This window comes from Monodelphis domestica, chromosome 1 (genome assembly GCF_027887165.1).
Source record: "Monodelphis domestica isolate mMonDom1 chromosome 1, mMonDom1.pri, whole genome shotgun sequence".
Taxonomy (NCBI): Eukaryota; Metazoa; Chordata; class Mammalia; order Didelphimorphia; family Didelphidae; genus Monodelphis; species Monodelphis domestica.
The window spans coordinates 6,207,823-6,214,660 of NC_077227.1; positions in this window are offsets into that span (position 1 = coordinate 6,207,823).

Genomic DNA, 6,838 nt, shown 5'->3' on the forward strand with positions numbered 1-6,838 from the left:
CCTCTTCCTCCCAGCAGTCTTTTTTATTTCTATGAAGGAATCAAGAAATGCATGACTGTTAGTGAGACAATGAGGAGGGGAGCAGGGAAGCCTGAGCTCATCCTGTCCCTGACACATCAGAGCTGGGGGACCCTGGGCAAGCCATTTAACTTCTCGTAGCCTCAGGCAACTCTCTAAAGTAGGTGTTCAACCATTGGGGAGGGGGGATCCCTTCACAGAAAAAAATAGTGTTTCTAAATACATAAAATAAAATACACGGGATTATTGGGGAAGCCACTTCCCATTGGGGAAATGGAGTAAGAGAGTGCCAGAGAGAAGAGGGAGAGAGAAAGAGAAAACAGGAGCAAAGGGAGGGGGAAAAGAAACAGAAAAGGAGCCAGAAACAGAGAAGACTAAGGAGAGAAAGGAAAAGCAAGAGGAGATGGACATCCACATCAAGAGAAGAGAGGAGGGAGAATGAGGAGGAGAGAGATCACCAGATTCGTGATTTCATCAGGAGGAAACTTCCAGTGTGAAAACTCCTCCCTCCACCACATATTGACACTCATTCTGCATCTGCCTCCTAAATTCACCTGAGCCAAGAGAGGCTCTGGAGTTGCCCAGAGTCACCCAGCTTCAAGGGGAGCCCAAAACCTCTGTTCTCCTGATCTGAAGGCTAATTTCTATCCATGGAATAAAGTTATCTCTCTCTCTCACACACACACACACACACACACACAGAATAGCTTTGTACCCACTAGATTCATAGTCACACACACACACACACACACACACACACACACACACACACACATATATATACATGTGGACACAGACACGTGGCCAGTATGTGGGGGCACAATGATGCCTGCTGTACTTAGGGGAGCATCCCTGAGTCCTCCACTGCCACATATCTTGGTGCCTTCAAAGGACACCTTGTGTAAGACCCCAGGGCTTGCGGCCAGCTCGGGTTTCTGTGTACCTCTGAGAATGACTCTCACAGGTTGGAGAGTTCAGAACCACATTGGGCTGTCCCAGGCTGTCCTGGGGCGCTAAGCACATGGTGCTGCGGCCTTGAGGAATCCAGGTTCCCTATTTCCTGGGATGAATCACTCGGAAGGATGACGATACCAAATGGGGAGCCCCAGAGCTGGGAAGACCCAAGTCACTTTGTGGATGATTCTTGAGAATCCAAAGCCCAGAAGTCATTTGAGGGAGCTGGCCAACAGGATCCCCTTTTACACCCTAAACCTTTGGACGGACAGCCTTGGGTGAGATAGGCCACGAGATAGGCCACCATGTTTAACCGCATACGTGGTTAATAAGAAAATCAATTTTCTCCATTAGGTTCCAGGGACTATTTTTTGTCCTTAGAGGGGGGTTTTATGGTTCTCAAATTCAGTGGGTCAGACTTTGAATTAACTTCAAATTGGACCCACCACCACTGTCTATAAAGTGAATCCATGACTGTCTCCAAGATATCCCCCAATGTGTCAGCTCTTATCCCATGGATGTGAGTCATGCCTTTGCAGAAATGAAGGGGGGCTTGACCAAGAGGGCCAGCTCCATGAAGGATCCTGGAAGAACTGGTCACAAGGGTGAAGGAGGAACTTGCCAAAGCTGCGGTCAGTTGGAGAGCAAAGATGGCGGTAGGTGGATGCCAACTTCTTGTTGGGGGAGAGGAGAGGCACCGGCGCACAGAGCGTGGCTCCATAATTGTACCTACAGCAGCACACGGGAGGGCAGGGGGGGGCTTGACACAGTGTAGGCACTTGATGAGTGCCTGTTGGACAGAATGAATGCGTTGAGTCCATTTAAGTTTACGAAAAGCCGAATGAAGTTGGCCACTCTGTGATAACCAGCCCCACCCATGGCAGCATGAGATGATGGAGGGAAGACAAAGGAGTCGGAAGTGAAAGGGACTCCCAGCAACAGGAAGACAGCAGCCATTCGGGCTGAAGAACCGCAGACATATGAGGGAAGGGAGAGGCTGGAGAGCCCATGGACCCGGGTCTGGAGATCTTAGAAGCATCCTGCTCTCCCTGGGGCGGCCAGACAGATACTTAGAGAGCAGTGGAAGTGTGGTCACTTCCCCCAAACACTGAAGGTCAGAGGCAGGAGGTTGAGGGGGCTTTGGCCCCTGAGATAACTAATGTGAGAGAGCAGGAGGGAGCCATGCAGGAAGGAGAGGAGTGGCCCAACTAGAGCTAAAAGAAGCAACTCCCACCCATAGGACCCAACACTGCCCACAGTCACACACTCATGCACACACACATACACACACACACACACACACACACACACACACACACACACACGTGGGAGGCACAGTGATTAGCAGGCGTCCTTTCCCTTTAAAGATATACTTTGGGATGGATGGATGGAGTAGCAGAGAAAGCCCAGAGAGAGACTTGCAGCTCTGAACTCTTCCACAGTCAGAACAAACATAGCCAGACTTTCACCAGTCATTGGCATTTGGAAAGGGATTTCATCATGGGGGGGCAGAGTTGGCCCTTGGAGGCTGCCAGTTTGAAAGCCTCTGACCAAGAAGGCTCAGCCTGGGAGAAGGACACGTGAAGTACAGCTGGCTGGGAGAGCAAACATGTATCATCTCTCTGGTGGCTTCTTATTTTGACAAACTATTATTGCAAACTCAGTAATACCCACTGAATTTTGACACCATCGGTCAATATTCTTACGGACTTGACTTGGACAAAGAAGGAAGCCCATACCTGGGAGGCTGGTGGAGCTCATGAGGCTGAGAGATAAGTGATGGAGCAATCATGTCAGCCAGAACTAAGATCTCACAGCTAGGGGCAACATTGACATCTGAGCTGTCTATACACCAACTTTTCCTTTTCATTCCTCTGCAGCCCAGGGGAAATGCTATAGAACTGCCGGACGCCCCTTTCCCAAAAATAGCTTTTAGCAGAGAGAGTACAGTTTGAAGTAGACGTCTATTTTCCATCATGAATCAAATTCCCCAGGAACCCATTAGTAGCTCCACAAAGTTGCAATTATGGAGAAGGTCCAACAAATCTCCTGCTTTCTTGCCCAGGTGCCTTCTTGGTGGACCTGCTTACCCTATGTATGCCAGCCCAATCAGCAAGCCAGGAATTCAGGGCTGAAGCCTGACACAGCCAGTTTTCTCTTGGAATTATTACCTTTGAGAAGTTGAATGGAGAAGCAGATGGATAGATGGCCACAACACTAGGAAGACCTGAGTTCAAGCCCCAGCTCTGATCTGTATCAGCTTTGTGACCCTGTGTGGGTTATCACTTTAGGCAGCTTTCTATGAGTCAAAGTCACGGAGAAGGTATCATTGGCCTTCATTGCAAAAAGACATTTTCTTGTCGAGCAATTCTGTGCATCAAGGACATCCCAGGTCCTGTCCCCATCCCTCTTGGCCTTTAGGAAATGGATTGACATCTCATTTGATTTAAAACTCTGGTTTACCTTCTGAGTCTTGTTCATTAGCAGCCAATAGGACTCCCTTGCCTTCTCATGTTCACATTGCTGCCCACATTCCAACTGGAGACTAAGAACTGGCATCTCGAGTCCTGGGGGTGGAGGTGAGGACATCTGCCCTGTATGTCTTTTGCCTGCCAACACTTTGTGGCCCATGAAGCCTTAGAGCATTCCAAATGTCTCTCCTGAGCACCCCATGTGGAGCTCCAGGCATTTGGAAGTTGGGCCAGATCAGGGACTGGTCTAGTCTCTTTTCCCTCAAGGTTGGTTAGAATTGTCCTAGTCTTTACAAGATGGGCAGAGCATTCCCATATTCTCTTTGCCATACTAACATATGTTGCTCGATTGCCTGACGTCCACATAATTGCTGGTCTTACTACATGTGTGAGCCTGGACATATTTCCTTACCCGATGAGGCCAGCAACAATCCTGAGCCACATTTCCAGCTTGAGTAGAAGCATGTCCAATAGTCTGGTGCCAGGGCAGCCATGGGATCTGTGCCATCTAAGCTTCAAAGCACAATCTAGGATCCTTCTCTATGCCTTATTCTAAAGGATCCAGACACTTGCATTTGTAGATGTGATTTCTATTTAAAAACAATATCCCCCCCCCCTCCAATTACATGCAAAAGAAATTTTAAACATTCAGGTTTTTTGTCTCGCATTCTAAATTCTCTCCCTCCTTCCCAGGCTCCCTCCCTCACATCTTCCCTCTTTCCTACACCTTCCCCCTCTCTGAGACAGCCAGGAATCTGATACAGATTTTCCATGTGCAGTCATGTAAAATATGTTTCTGTATTAGTCATTTTGGAGGAGGAGAAAGAGAAGAAGGAGGAGGAGAAAGAGAAGGAGGAGAAGGAGGAGGAGGAAAAGAAGAAGAGGAAGAAGAAGAAGAAGAAGAGGAAGAGGAAGAAGAGGAGGAAAAAGAAAGAAGAAGAAGAAGAAGAAGAAGAAGAAGAAGAAGAAGAAGAAGAAGAAGAAGAAGAAGAAGAAGAAGAAGAAGAAGAAGAAGAAGAAGAAGAAGAAGAAGAAGAAGAAGAAGAAGAAGAGGAAGAAGAGGAAGAAGAGGAAGAGGAAGAAGAAGAAGAGGAAGAGGAAGAAGAGGAAGAAGAAGAAGAAGAAGAAGAAGAAGAAGAAGAAGAAGAAGAAGAAGAAGAAGAAGAAGAAGAAGAAGAAGAAGAAGAAGAAGAAGAAGAAGAAGAAGAAGAAGAAGAAGAGGAAGAGGAAGAGGAAGAGGAAGAAGAAGAAGAAGAAGAAGAAGAAGAAGAAGAAGAAGAAGAAGAAGAAGAAGAAGAAGAAGAAGAAGAAGAAGAAGAAGAAGAAGAAGAAGAAGAAGAAGAAGAAGAAGAAGAAGAAGAAGAAGAAGAAGAAGAAGAAGAAGAAGAAGATGATGATGATGATGATGAAAAGTGAAATATAACATTTCAAACTCCATCCGTTCTTTCTTAGGGGGCTGATGGTATTTTTCATCATGAGTCTCGGAAATTGTCCTGGATTACTGTGTTGCTTGTAATAACAAGATCATTCACAGTCATTTATCAGAAATATTGTGTCACTGTATATAATGTTCTTCTGGTTTTGCTCCCTTCATGCTGCATCAGTCCATGTAAGTCCAGATTTTTCCAAAATCTACATGGGATCTCTAATCATTTTACTATCCCTTGGCTGCTATTGTATGTAGGGACTGTGCTCACAGGGAGACTGCAGTCTGGAAGACAGATGTCCTTTCTTTGTCAGTCTTATAATCTAATTACCTGTAATGGAAGGGACTTCTATGCTACAGTATTTAACCACTCACCTTATCCAAACAGATTTCTAAATAAGTCTGTTCATTGTGTTCAGCAGTGGACTACAGGGAAGAGAGTACAAGCCCGAATGAGGAGACTTTGGCTCCAGCTTTACTACCACATCCTCTGGTTCTTGGTTCCTTCATCTATAATGAGGTGTTGGACTAGATAGAGAGTATATTCCCACTGAGAGCAGGGACCCATTTTTGTCTCAGTTCCAAAGCACAGTGTCTGGCACACAGTAGGCACTGAATAATGTTTAATTCAAAGGATTAACTCGAGTTTTACGTCATGTTCAATGCTAGGATCCTATCTTCTTTCCAAATAGAAATTTTAAAGTGAAAATGACAAATTCTGTTAATGTTTTTCCCTCTTCGATAGATTTATAAAAAATAGCAGTAAAAATAACTTGGGTCAATTTCTGAAAGCCCTTCTACAGTCATCTCTTCTGAGCCTCAAGTGTTTACTCTGGACCAGTGCTATTTGAGGAAGTGTTTTAAAGAGTTACCCCATCAAGATGAAATAAGGTTATCTTTATTCGAGAACATGGAAGAATAACCATCGTATCTAAACCATGACTGGGCCGAGTGTTGTTTTCTATTGCCTAAGGACTTGAGACTATTCCTTTGTAGACAACTGGTCCAGGTAGATCCATTTGCTGGTACAGACTGGTACCAAACTGATGTGTATCTTGTAATTTTAGGGTTCCTGTGGCTCTGGGAGAAGTGAGTTGCCCAGGGTCATACAGCAAATAAGAGTGAAGGTTTGGCTTTATTCTTCCGGAAAAGAGAAGATGAAGGTGAGGGTAAAAGTGGCTCACTAGACCCTAAACCAAACAGCTCTGATGCCTGGCATCACTTTGTGGAATCTGCCCCCCACATGTGGCATATCCCCAAGCAGCCAATATTCATCTTACAAAATTCCATCTTAAGATTTTTCAGCCAGAATGGTGAAGGGCCTTGAATTCATAACATATGAGACAATTGGGTTACCCTTGGACAGATTCCTGGACCTAGATCAGGAAGACTTGAGTTCAAATTTGGCTTCCAACACTAACTGCAAGACAATCCTTTGCTTCTTCATCCTTCTGTAACTCACCACAGACCACTAGATAAACTTCAGTTTCCTGAGTGTGGCAATGCACACCCCAAAATTGCATCCCAACTCATATTTCCCATCTTTTATCCCACTCCTCTCTTTGAGTTAAGCTATAGAGGGGCAGCTATGACACAGAGAAGAGAGAACTAGACAGAGTCAAGGATCCATATTGGAATTCCAGGTCTGCACCAATTAGGCATTTGGTCCCAGTCAAAATTCCTTGCCAATCTCTCCCTCAGTTTTCTCATCTGTAAAATGGGTATAATACCTGCTCAGCTTTCTTTAAAGTATCAGTGGGAAAACAGTATTTCATAAGTTAATCATTCAAGGATCACTGAAGTACCACTATGCTAAGCACCAGGAATACAAAGGATATGAAGTTATAAAGTGCTGATTGAACCCTGTGCTCTGTGGTACCCTGCTGATTGATTTCCTGCCTCTGGTCTCTCTTCTCTCCAAGCCATCCTCCATCCCAACAACTGCCTAAAATGCAGATGTGGCCATGCC